The sequence below is a fragment of the Mobula birostris genome, chromosome 2 (genome assembly GCF_030028105.1).
Source record: "Mobula birostris isolate sMobBir1 chromosome 2, sMobBir1.hap1, whole genome shotgun sequence".
NCBI classification, from domain to species: Eukaryota; Metazoa; Chordata; class Chondrichthyes; order Myliobatiformes; family Myliobatidae; genus Mobula; species Mobula birostris.
Genome location: NC_092371.1, coordinates 249,471,544 through 249,484,642, shown reverse-complemented (window position 1 = coordinate 249,484,642; position 13,099 = coordinate 249,471,544). Strand labels below are relative to the sequence as shown.

The 13,099-nt window shown below is 42.1% G+C and overlaps 1 protein-coding gene and 1 non-coding gene across 6 annotated transcripts in view; both read left to right on the top strand.

Annotated features, from left to right (window-relative positions):
* fbxl4 (F-box and leucine-rich repeat protein 4) overlaps positions 1-13,099 on the top strand; it is a 280,992-nt gene that overhangs the window by 92,959 nt on the left and 174,934 nt on the right. The gene's annotated exons all lie outside the window — the stretch shown is intronic.
* Positions 3,822-3,924, top strand: LOC140194328 (U6 spliceosomal RNA). Its single transcript, XR_011885177.1, has one exon. It is a non-coding gene; the product is annotated as a U6 spliceosomal RNA (small nuclear RNA).

Sequence of the window (13,099 nt, the reverse complement as noted above, 5' to 3'; positions counted from 1 at the left end):
CAATTCTGGAGTGTGATGGTATTGCTGAGTCTCTTCCTGGCATGCCTGACTGACAGTATTGAAAACCAAACTACTGATGCGATGAAGGAAGCCCTGAACAGCACCAGAGATGGAGAACCTTCATTTTTGCCCTGAATGCCAGTGGCTTAATGGGGAGTAACTAACTAACTCCTTCCTGTGGTTGTTCAAGCTCTTGGTTAGCATCCAATATAGTCTTTTTCCCCCTGATTATTCCCTGGTTACTTTCTTAAAACTCAGGAAGTTTTACCTGTTTAAGGGGTTACTTAAATGAAAAATATGGCCAGGGCAGAAATGGTTGACACCAGAAAACGTAGTTTTAAGGTGATTTTAGGAAAATGATGTGGCTGGGCATCAGATGTAAGATTTTTTTTACATGAAAAGCCCTGCCAGGGTAGATGGTGGAGGCAGACACTTCAGGGGCATTTAATTGGCAATGGATGATTAAAAAAAGGGGGAGTATGAAGAGAGAAGGGTAAGATTGAGCTTAGAGTAGATTAACGTTATGAGCAAAAAATCGTGTAGTGTTCTGCAGTATCCTTTGTTCTATGAGAGCCCTTGCATATTGCATATACGTATTGCAAATACAATTATACAATGCACATTCCTCCCTTATCAAGATGATAAAAGGCATAGATCGATTGGACAGCCAGAGACCTTTTCCCAGAGCAGAAATGGCTAATACAAGGGAACAGTTAGGAGGAATGTATTGGGGGGGAGAGGGAAGAATGTCAGAGGAAGGCCTTTTTTATTTACATAGAGAGGTGCCAGGGGTAGTGATAGAGGCAGTTGCAATAGAGTCATTAAAAATAGATGAGTGCATAGAATGGAGGGTTCTGTTCTTAAATATCCATAATGTTTCAACAAATAAACCTTTCACAAAACACTTCTAAAATTCCTTAGCTATTTGTGAAGGCTGCCTACTATATTTGTATATTACTTACCACTTGGTCAGAAATAAAACCTTATAAAATATTATGCTATTTATCATATCATAGCTTTACAGATTTGATTTATTGTGACTTGTGTCCTGCCTAAATAATCCTTGACACTTTGAGCCAAATTAAAATATTACATGGACAACAATTTGAACCAAAAACTATGAATAACTCCGCCATAAACAGTCCCAAACTTGGCTGCAAAAGGAAGAGGGTTGGGCATGGGGCTAGCAGACCCCTGTATCATGAAGCCCAGGACTACAGAAAGCCCAACAGAAGCTCCAAAGACCTCATCCCTGAGAGAGGATACACCAGGAGGATGGGCTATACCTGGAGATAATGTGAAAGACTAGCCCAGAACGGAGGACTTGCTACATCTGCGGACAACCTGAATGACTAGCTACACCTGGAGACACCCTAAAGGACTGGCCCAGGATACAGGACTGGCTACACCTGGAGAGAACATGAAAGACTGGCCCAAGTCAGAGGACTCTTGGTGAGCTACTGTCGGCGGCCTATGCCTCAGTAGGTGGTACTATCATATCATGGTTGAATAAATTATCAATAAAAATAGCTTGTAGATCAATTTATAGATGTTATAATTAATATTAACATAATTATATATTATAGTGATAAAGTGTGATTCTTAGCCAGTATTGTGCTTTATTATTTCTGGTTATTATATTCTATAGTCGCTGAGTTCTTTAGCATTGGTAAAATATCTTACATATCACCAAGGTAGTGTAGCAGTTAGTGCGACACTATTGCAGTTTGGGGCTTCAGAGTTCAATTCAGGCGTCCCCTGTTTGTACGTTTTTTCCGTGTGCACTGGGTGCTCTGATTTCCTCCCATAGTCCAAAGATGTACTGGTTGGTGGGTTAATTGGTCATTGTAAATTGTCCTGTGATTGGGAAAAGGTTAAATCAGTGGGTTGTTGGGCAGGACAGCATGGTGGGCCGGAAGGACCTGTTCCACACTGTACCTCTAAATAATAAATAAGCATGTCACACTAGGTGGGAGTTTGGAAGTCAAATTAATCTGCTCCTTCAATACAAATTTTGGTAGTTTAATTTAATATAATTCACTATATATCTATCACTAACCAGGTTATAAAATATCTGAAGCAAATGCATAGCCATTGACCCAGGTGGAAGTGCTTGGAGCACACAGTATTGCACAACCATAAATATATATCACAGGCCGGCAGTGAAAGCTGATAAATATCTTCACAGATGAAGCTGACCAGATAACTCATCAGCAACAAAGTTGCAAGTGAATTATGATTATTCTCCTGAGTGGAATTATTTATCAGATTGCACTGCTAATTGCAGCTGTAGTTTGTCAATACTGAATACTTTCAAGTATAATTTTTAAAACCTATTTTATGGCAAGTCTGATTATGTGAAAGATGCTTCCATCTCTTTTACACGTGTGGTGTAGATGCTTAATCCACATTTTCACTTCTGCTTAAACTGTAGTGAGAATTAATCAGGAAAAATTATAAAATTCAAGAAATTATTTACATTTCAATGTGTGAATCAGTAAATTCACATGTCTAAAATTTGGACAAAATCCACTGGTTTCTATGGTGAGATGGGAACAGAGGAATATCAACCATCAGCACTAGCCTCCCCCGCATCAATGGCAGTGCCTCAAAAAAGTGGCATCCCCATATCACCCAGGCTATGCCCACTTCTCGTTGCTACCATCAGGGAGATGCAACAGGAACCTGAAGACATACACTCAAGTTTCAGGCATTCAGTATATTTTTGCTCTACTTTTGCAGTACTTCTTTATATAAATAATAGTTTTTTTTATTATTAGGTACTACTGCGACAAAAGAACAAATTTCATGACATGTGCCAATGGTATTAAACCTAATTCTGATTGAATTATGTGAAATGTGGGTGACTGTGTCATGAACAACTGCATATTGTAACTAGTTTCAAAGTCGAAGGAATTGTAATTGAGAATAGGGTTTTAAAATCCATCATACAATCTACTATGTTGCATGTAATAGTATCTAGTTTTAGAGTACAAGCCTCACAATGTAGTCTGGTGGATGTTCAGGCCCATCTTGCATTTGTTGCTGTTACCTACAATTTCTTCATGTGCTGTGACTTCTCTAAACTGAAACAAAACAAAACAAAATTTATTGTCTTTGAGCCTGCTTCACATTCTTAATGTACACTCTGTGACCACTTTATTATGTACATCTGCTCATTAATGCAAATATCTAATCAGTTATTCATGTCGCAGCAACTCAATGCCTAAAAGTGTGCAGATGTGTCAAGAGGTTCAGTTGTTCAAACCAAACAACAGAATGGGAAACTGTGGTCTAACTGACCTTGACCATGGAATGTATGTTGGTGTCAGACAGGATGGTTTGAGTATCTCAGACACTGCTCATATCCTGGGATTTTCATGTTTCTAGAGTTATAGAAAGTGGTACAAAAAGCAAAAATAAAATATCCAGTGAGCGGCAGATCTATAGGCAAAAATGTCTTGTTGATGACAAAGGTTACAGGAGAATGGTCAGACTGGTTCAAGCTGACAAGAAGGTGACAGTAACTCAAACAACCATGCATTACAACAGTGGTGTGCAGAAGAGCATCTCTGAACACAAAGTCTATCCTTGAAGTGGATAGCCTACAGCAGTAGAAGACCACACCGGTTGTATTCCTGTACTTAATAAAGTGGCCACTGAGTGTATGTTAAAGTACAGAATTATCTTACTTTCATTGCAGAACTAAGTATTGTACGGCATTCAGTGTCAGCACAGCAGTTGCTGTGTGTGCACGAAGAGTCTGATTTGGATTTCCACAAGTAAAGGCTGCATTTCTTTAGTTTAGAAATCATACCTACTCGCTTCAACAGCGCACATACAAAAGTTGGAACGATACAAACAAGGTTTCTGTGCCACCTGTACAAGGATGACACGCAAATTCATGAAGTGTTTTATATTCTAAAGTGGTCGGGGCATTTTAAGTAGTTAGGAACGTAGAAAACCTACAGCACAATATAACCCCTTCGGCCCACAAAGCTGTGCCGAACAGGTCCTTACCTTATAAATTACCGAGGGTTACCCATAGCCCTCTAATTTTCTAAGCTCCATGTACCTATCCAGGAGTCTCTTAAAAGACCCTATCGTATCCACCTCCACCACTGTCGCCGGCAGCCCATTCCACGCACTCACCACTCTCTGCGTAAAAAAACTTACCCCTGACATCTCCTCTGTACCTACTTCCAAGCACCTTAAAACTGTGCCCTCTTGTGATAGCCATTTCAGCCCTGGGGAAAAAGCCTCTGACTATCCACACGATCAATGCCTCTCATCATCTTGTACACCTCTATCAGGTCACCTCTCATCCTCCGTCGCTCCAAGGAGAAAAGGCCGACTTCACTCAGCCTATACTCATAAGTCATGCTCCCCAATCCAGGGAATATCTTTATAAATCTCCTTTCTATGGTTTCCATATCCTTTCTGTAGTGAGGTGACCAGAAATGAGCACAGTACTCCAAGTGGGGTGTGACCAGGGTCCTATATAGCTGCAACATTACCTCTTGGCTCCTAAATTCAATCCCACAATTGATAAAGGCCAATGCACCGTATGCCTTCTTAACAACAGAGTCAACCTGTGCAGCAGCTTTGAGTGTCCTATGGACTCGGACCCCAAGATCCCTCTGGTTCTCCACACTGCCAAGAGTCTTACCATTAATACTATATTCTGCCATCATATTTGACCTGCCAAAATGATCTACCTCACACTTATCTGGGTTGAACTCCATCTGCCACTTCTCATCCCAGTTTTGCATCCTATCAGTGTCCCATTGTAACCTTTGATAGCCCTCCACACTATCCACAACACCCCCAACCTTTGTATCATCAGTAAATTTACTAACCCTTCCTTCTACTTCCTCATCCAAGTCATATATAAAAATCACGACGAGTAGGGGTCTGAGGCACAACACTGGTCACAGACTTCCATGCAGAATATTTCCTGTCTACAACCACACTTTGCCTTCTGTGGGCAAGCCAGATCTGGATCCACAAAGCAAGGACCCCTTGGATTCCTTACCTCCTTACTTTCTCGATAACCCTTGCATGGGGTACCTTATCAAATGCCTGGCTGAAATCCATATTCACTACATCTACTACTCTACCTTCATCAATGTGTTTAGTCACATCCTCAGAAAATTCAGTCAGGGTCAGGAGGCACGACCTGCCTTTGACAAAGCCATGCTGACTATTCCTAAGCATATTATGCCAAGTGTTCATAAATCCTGTCTCTCAGTATCTTTTTTATCAACTTAACAACCACTGAAGTAAGACTCTCTAGTCTACAATTTGCTGGGCTATCTGTACTCCCTTTCTTGAATAAGGAAACAACATCCGCAACCCTCCAATCTTCTGGAACCTCTCCCGTCCCCAATGATGATGCAAAGATCATCGCCAGAGGCTCAGCTATCTCCTCCCTCGCCTCCTACAGTAGCCTGGGGTACATCTCGGCCAGTCCCGGTGACTTATCCAACTTGATGTTTTCCAAAAGCTCCAGCACACCTTCTTTCTTAATATCTACATGCTCAAGCTTTTCAGTCAACTGTATATCATCCCTACAATCACCAAGGTCCTTTGCCGTAGTATTCTTTAATTACCTCTGCTATCTCCGCCGATTCCATACACACTTTTCCACTTTCACACTTGATTGGTCCTATTCTCCCATGTCTCATCCTCTTGCTCTTCACATACTTGTAGAATGCCTTGGTGTTTTCCCTAATCCTGTTCTCCACGGCCTTCTCATGACCTCTTCTGGCTCTTCAAGTTTCATTCTTAAGCCTTTTCCTGCTAGCTTATAATCTTCTAGATCTGTAACATTATCCAGTTTTTTGAACCTTTTGTAAGCTCTTCTTTTCTTCTTGACTAGATTTACAACAGCCTATGGACACCACGGTTCCTGTACCTTATCATCCTTTCCCTGTCTCATTGGAACGTACCTATGCAGAACTCCACACAAATATCCCCCGAACATTTGCCACATTTCTTCCGTATGTTTCCCTGAGAACATCTGTTTCCAATTTATACTTCCAAGTTCCTGCCTGGTAGCCTCATATTTCCCCTTACTCCGATTAAATGCTTTCTGAACTTGTCTGTTCCTATCCCTCGCCACTGCTATGGTAAAGGACATAGAATTGTGATCACTATCTCCAAAATGCTCTCCCACTGAGAGATCTGACACCTGGCCAGGTTCATTTCCGAATACCAGATCAAGTACAGCCTCCCCTCTTGTAGGCTTATCTACATATTGTGTCAAGAAACCTTCCTGAACACGCCTAACAAACTCCACCCCATCTAAACCCCTTGCTCTAGAGAGATGCCAATCGATATTTGGGAAATTTAAAATCTCCCACCACGACAACCCTGTTATTATTACACCTTTCCAGAATTTATCTCCCTATCTGCTCCTCGATGTCCCTGTTACTATTGGGTGATCTATAAAAAAACACACATTAGGGTTATTGACCTCTTCCTGTTCCCAACTTTCACCCACAGGAATCCCGTAGACAGTCCCTCCGTGATTTCCTCCCTTTCTGCAGCCGTGACACTATCTGTGATCAACAGTGCCAGGCCCCCACCTCTTTTGCTTCCCTCCCTGTCCTTTCTGAAACATCTAAAGCCTGGTACTTGAAGTAACCATTCCTGTCCCTGAGCCATCCAAGTCTCTGTAATGGCCACAACATCATAGCTCCTTAGTGCAATATCTTTACAGCACCAACCATCGCCCATCACTACTCGATTCCCACCACTGTCTGTAGGAGTTTTTCATGGTCTCCCCTTGATTGTGTGGGTTTCCTCCATGTGCTCTGGATTTTTCCCACATTCCAAAGATGTACGGGTTGGGGTTAGTGAGTTATGTTGACACCAGAAGTATGGCGACACTTGTAGACTGCCCACCGCCATCGTCATTGTTTTGATTTGATGCAAGTAACATATTTCACTAGCATGATACAATCTGCAGATCCTTGAAAACCAAAGCAAGGCACACAAGATGCTGGAGGAACTCAGCAGGTCAGACAACATCTATGGAAAAGAGTAAACTGTCAATGTTTTGGGCTGAGATCCTTCATCAGGACAGGAACATATTTCACTGTATGTTTCAATGTACGTTTGACAAATAAAGCTGATCTCCACTAATAAAATATTTCCTAATTAGTGTTCCTGAAGATTGGAAAGGTAGATTTTAGAGTTATTATTTCATGTGTATTCAGGGGAACTTTAGTATCCAAAGCAATATTGCAATATTGGTGAAAATATATAGGTGTGCTGGGGTAAAGAGCTGGACAGGTCCAAATGTCACGTTATGTTATAGGCCTCTACATATGTTTACTAACCCCTTGAGGTTTGCCCTTTGCCTGGGTATAATACAAGCTGTTAGTGTTAACAAATTATCCCGGTGTGAAAAAAGTTAGCCTCTGGGAGCTCTGATATTTTGGCAACTTGCACAGCATCACTTCTTGGTCTCACTGATGTGTGAAACTGCATCATTGTTAAAGTGATGAAAAGTAGCAATATTCAGAATGCATTACAGGAAAGGGAGTCGCTGATATGGAAAGAGAAAGACCAGAGTAGTTTTCTCTGTATGAAAGGGAACGTCATGCTCAAGTAATGAGGTTTAGTCCATTGTTTTGAATGAAGAGTTATCATTTATGGTGTTTTCATATCTTAAAAACAAACATAGAAATAGCAAGAAATACAAGAGATTCTGCAGATGCTATAAGTCCACAGTAACTACCCAGAGATTAATTTTCTTTGTAAATGTAACACCCTGGGAACGGTTTCACTGCTAATGTAATTGTTTCTCTGTAGCTGCAGTGTTTGGGTTATGACTAGAGATAACAGAGGCATTGAAATGTGCTCTGGCCAATGAGGGGGGGTGTTTTTCTTTCTTATGTGCCTAAGGGAAGGGATTTCGCAGGCTTTTGGTTCAGCAGAAGCTGGAGAGAGAAGATACCAGTATGGGGAAGTTGTAGACTGCAGGATTGAGCGGATTTGGAATGGGGTCAGGAGTCGACAACGGCTGGGGGGAAATTGAGGGAGAACGAACAGAAGTGTAAACACTGAGCTCCAACGTGCGCATTGGACTGTTTCATTAAAATGGGCCCTTTTTCTTTTTGTTTTCTTTACTAACCCTATAGTCAAATTAAAAACTATAAAGCTCAATCGTTTAATTACGAATTGTGTACTGTTTGTTATTTCGTGGTACGGATTTGTAACAGAGGACACATCACGCAGATTTCTGAAGTTTGGCCGGGCCGGAAGCTGTCTTCTCCTAGATTAACAAAGCTGGCCGAACCTGACGGTTACATAAATACAAAGAAACATAATAGAATCAATGAAAAACTGCTCAGCAGACAGACAGACAACCAGCAACAAACTGTGCAAATACTAAAAAAAAAATTAGTTATAATACATAAATAAGAAATAAATGTTGAGAACATGAGATGAAGAGTCATTGAAAGTGGAAAGTAGGTGTGGGGTCCGTAAACACGAGGAAATCTGCAGATGCTAGAAATGTGGGGTCTGTTCAGTGTTAGGGTGAGTAAAGTGGTGAATCAGAATCTGTTAAAGGCTCCGGCTTGAAGCAGCAACTACTTACCTCCCTCTGTAGATGCTGACTGACGCAGTAGCACAACCAGCTCACTTGGCCACTCAAACCTGGCATGCAGCAAATCGTGGATGATCTATACCATACTTCAATTTCCTGACCTATTCCTACATCCCTCAATTGCTTTAATATTAGAAAATCTTGACTGCAATCAGTAGCTAAGCCTGTGTAAGACATCAGAGTGGAAAATTCAGACATTTTCATGTGTGAAAAAAATCTCCGTGTTCTAGTCCAAAATGGCCTACTCTTTATATTGAGAATGTGGCTCTGAGTTAACGACTGTTTTCAAAGGAAATCATTTCCTTTATATCTACTTATCACAGACGACCCTAATGGCAGCTCTCATTGAAAGCAATGGAAGACATCAAATATTCTTGTTTTAGTCTGCTACGTCTGAGAACCATAACTACATCTATGATGTGTACAATCAGTGATGAAGTTCTACTGTGACTGAACGATCTATTGCTGCTTAAACCCTTCAGAATTAGCCTGGTCTTGGGTCAGCACACTGCCCCTTTACGAAGTTGCCAAGGAAAGTGGGGTTGAAGTGCTGGTCTGATGGTGCTTTTAAAAAAAACAAGGTTTTTGACTCCCAATACCAGCTATTTTACTGGCAAACATGCAGTCTCTGATAAATAAAACTGATGATCTCAGAGCTAGGGTGCTGTATCAGAAGGACGTTAGGAGCGCGTGTCAACTTTGTTTTATGTAATCTTGTTTAACCCCTTCCGTGCCAGATGCAGCAATTTGAATAGACAGGTTCTAAATACACCATCAAGATAGGTCAGTTAAGTCTCTCTAAAGCAGAGGTGGAGGTATATACCTCATGGTGTACTAATGTATTGGTCACATCCCAATATTGCTCACCGGACCTGGAACACCTCGCAATTAAGTGCCTGTCATTTTATCTGCTGAGCGATTTCAGCAATCTTTTTGGTAGAGGTATACATTCTATCTCAGGCCAATGTCAAACAAACTCTAGACAAACTGAGCAATGTAATCAACACGCATGAAACAGCACATCCTGATGCCTTGCCCATCATTTTGAGGGGTTTTATCCAGGCCAGCTTGATAAAGTCACTAAATAATTATCATCAACAAATCACCTATAGTACCAGAGGAAATAACACACTGGACCACTGTTACACTAAGTTCAGGAGTGCCTACCATCCTATTCTATGCCCACACTTTGGTAAGTCGGATCACCTGGTTGTACTTCTACTTCCTATGTATAGGAAGAGACTGAAGACTGCAGCACCAGAAGTGAGGACCATGAAGGTATGGACCAGGGAGGCAGGGAAAAGCTGACTGCTTTAAATCAGTGGACTGGACTGTGTTCAGGAAGTCATCTTTGAGCCTGGATGAGTATGCTGCATTTGTTACTGACTTAATTAAAACCTGTGTGGATGAGTGTGTGCCTATGAAAACTTACTGTACATTCTCAAGCCAAAAACTGTGGAGGAGCCAGGAGGTTTATAATCTGCTCAGAGCTAGATCTGTGGCATTTAAGTCTAGCGATCCAGGTCTGCATAAGAAACCTAGTTGTGACTTTCATATGGCTATGTCAAGAGCCAAGAAACAATGCCAGGAGAGGCTGGAGGCGATATCGGATGCATAGCAAATTCCAACAGCATGAATGGCAGCAATGCTACACTACTAGATCAATGCCTTTTAAGCTCTGTTTGAAAGGGAGAATAAAACCACAGCTAGGAGGATCCCTGCAGCATCCAAGGGCCCTGTAATCTTTGTCTCGGAGGCCGACGTCAGGCTGTCTTTTAAGAGGGTAAATCCTTGCGAAGTAGCAGGGCCTGATGGAGTACCTGGTAAGGCTCTCTGTAAACCTGTGCTTTTCAACTGGCAGAAGTATTCAAAGACATTTTCAATCTCTTACTGCTACATTCGCAAGTTCCCACCTACTTCAAATGGGCAACAGTTATGCCAGTGCCCAAGAAGAGCAGTGTGAACTGCCTCAATAACTATCATCCAGTAGCACTCCCATTTACAGTAATGAAATGTTTTGAGAGGGTAGATGTGGGTAGAACCAACAACTGTCTCAGGAAGGACCTGTATTCACTGTACTTCGCTTATTGCCACATTAGGTCTACAGCAGAAGCGATCTCATTGCCTCTCCACACAGCCTTGGATCACCTGGACAAAGCAAATGCCTATGTCAGGATGCTGCTATTGACAATAACTCAGCATTTAACTCCATCATTCCTACAGTCCTGATCGAAAAGCTACAGAACCTAGGCCTCTGTACCTCTCTCTGCAACTGGATCCTTGACTTCCTATCTGGGAAACCACCGTCTGTGCAGATTGGAAATAACATCTCCACCTCGCTGACAATTAACACCAGCACCACACAGGGATGTGTGCTTAGCACTCTGCTGTACTCTCTCTACACCCATGACTGTCAAGCTAGGCATAGCTCAAACAGTACTTATAAATTTGCTGATGATACAACCATTGTTGGCAGAATTTCAGATGGTGACAAAAAGGCGTACAGGAGCAAAATATGCCAGTTAGTTGAGTGGTGTCACAGCACCAACTTTGTGCTCAACATCAGTAGACGAAAGAGCTGATTGTGGACTTCAGGAAGGGTAAGACGAATGAACACATACCAATCCTCATAGAGGGATCAAAAGTGGAGAGAATGAGCAGTTTCAAGTTTCTGGGTGTCAAGGTCTCTGAGGACCTAAGCTGGTCCCAACATATCGATGCAGCTATAAAGAAAGCAAAACAGTGACATATTTCATTAGTAGTTTGAGGAGATTTGGTTTGTCAACTCAAGCACTTGAAAACTTCTATAAATGTACCATTGAGAGCATTTTGTCTGGTATGGGGGGGGGGGGGGCTACTGCACAAAATAGAAATAAGTTGCAGAAATTTGTAAAATTAGCCAGCTCTATCATGGGTACCAAACTCCGTAGTATTCAAGACATCTTCAAGGACTGGTGCCTTAGGAAGGAGGCATCCATCATTAACGATCCCCACCGCTTAGGACCTGCCCTCTTCGCACTGTTACCATCGGGAAGGAAATACAGAAGACTGAAGCCACGCACCTAGTGATTCAGAAACAGCTTCTTCCCTTCTTGTGAGCTTGTGAGTGTTCCTTCTTCCTTCTGCCATCCGATTTCTAAATGAACGTTGAACACATAAACACTACCTCAATATTTTTATTATTTCTGTTAATTTGCTAAACTTATTTAGACAATAGACAATAGACAATAGGTGCAGAAGTAGACCATTCGGCCCTTCGAGCCTGCACCGCCATTCTGAGATCATGACTGATCATCTACTATCAATGCCCAGTTTCTGCCTTGTCCCCATAACCCTTGATTCTCCTATCCATAAGATACCTATCTAGCTCCTTCTTGAAAGCATCCAGAGAAATAGCCTCCACTGCCCTCTGAGGCAGTGCGTTCCACACCTCCACAACTCTCTGGGAGAAGAAATTCCACCTCAACTCTGTCCTAAATGACCTACCCCTTATTCTTAAACCACGCCCTCTGGTACTGGACTCTCCCAGCATCTGGAACATATTTCCTGCCTCTATCTTGTCCAATTCCTTAGTAATCTTACATGTCTCAATCAGATCCCCCCTCAATCTCCTTAATTCCAGCGTGTACAAGCCCAGTCTCTCTAACCTCTCTGCGTAAGACAGTCCGGACATCCCAGGAATTAACCTAGTGAACCTACGCTGCACCTCCTCCACAGCCAGGATGTCCTTCCTTAACCCTGGAGACCAAAACTGCACACAATACTCCAGGTGTGGTCTCACCAGGGCCCTGTATAAATGCAAAAGGATTTCCTTGCTCTTGTACTCAATTCCCTTTGTAATAAAGGCCAACATTCTATTAGCCTTCTTCACTGCCTGCTGCACTTGCTCATTCACCTTCAGAGACTGATGAACAAGTACTCCTAGATGTCTTTGTATTTCACCCTTACCTAACTCCACACCGTTCAGATAATAATCTGCCTTCCTGTTCTTGCTCCCAAAGTGAATAACCTCACACTTATTCACATTAAACGCCATCTGCCAAGTTTCTGCCCACTCACCCAGCCTATCCAAGTCACCTTGAATTCTCCTAACATCCTCATCACATGTCACACTGCCACCCAGCTTAGTATCATCAGCAAACTTGCTGATGTTATTCACTAGGAAGAGGTACAGTCGACGTTTCAGGCCGAGACCCTTTGTCAGGACTAACTGAAGGAAGAGTTAGTAAGAGATTTGAAATCTCTTTCAAATCTCTTACTAACTCTTCCTTCAGTTAGTCCTGACGAAGGGTCTCGGCCTGAAACGTCGACTGTACCTCTAACTAGAGATGCTGCCTGGCCTGCTGCGTTCACCAGCAACTTTAATGTGTGTTGCTTGAATTTCCAGCATCTGCAGAATTCCTGTTGTTTGATGTTATTCACAATGCCTTCCTCTAAATCATTGACGTAAATCGTAAACAGCTGTGGTCCCAATACCGA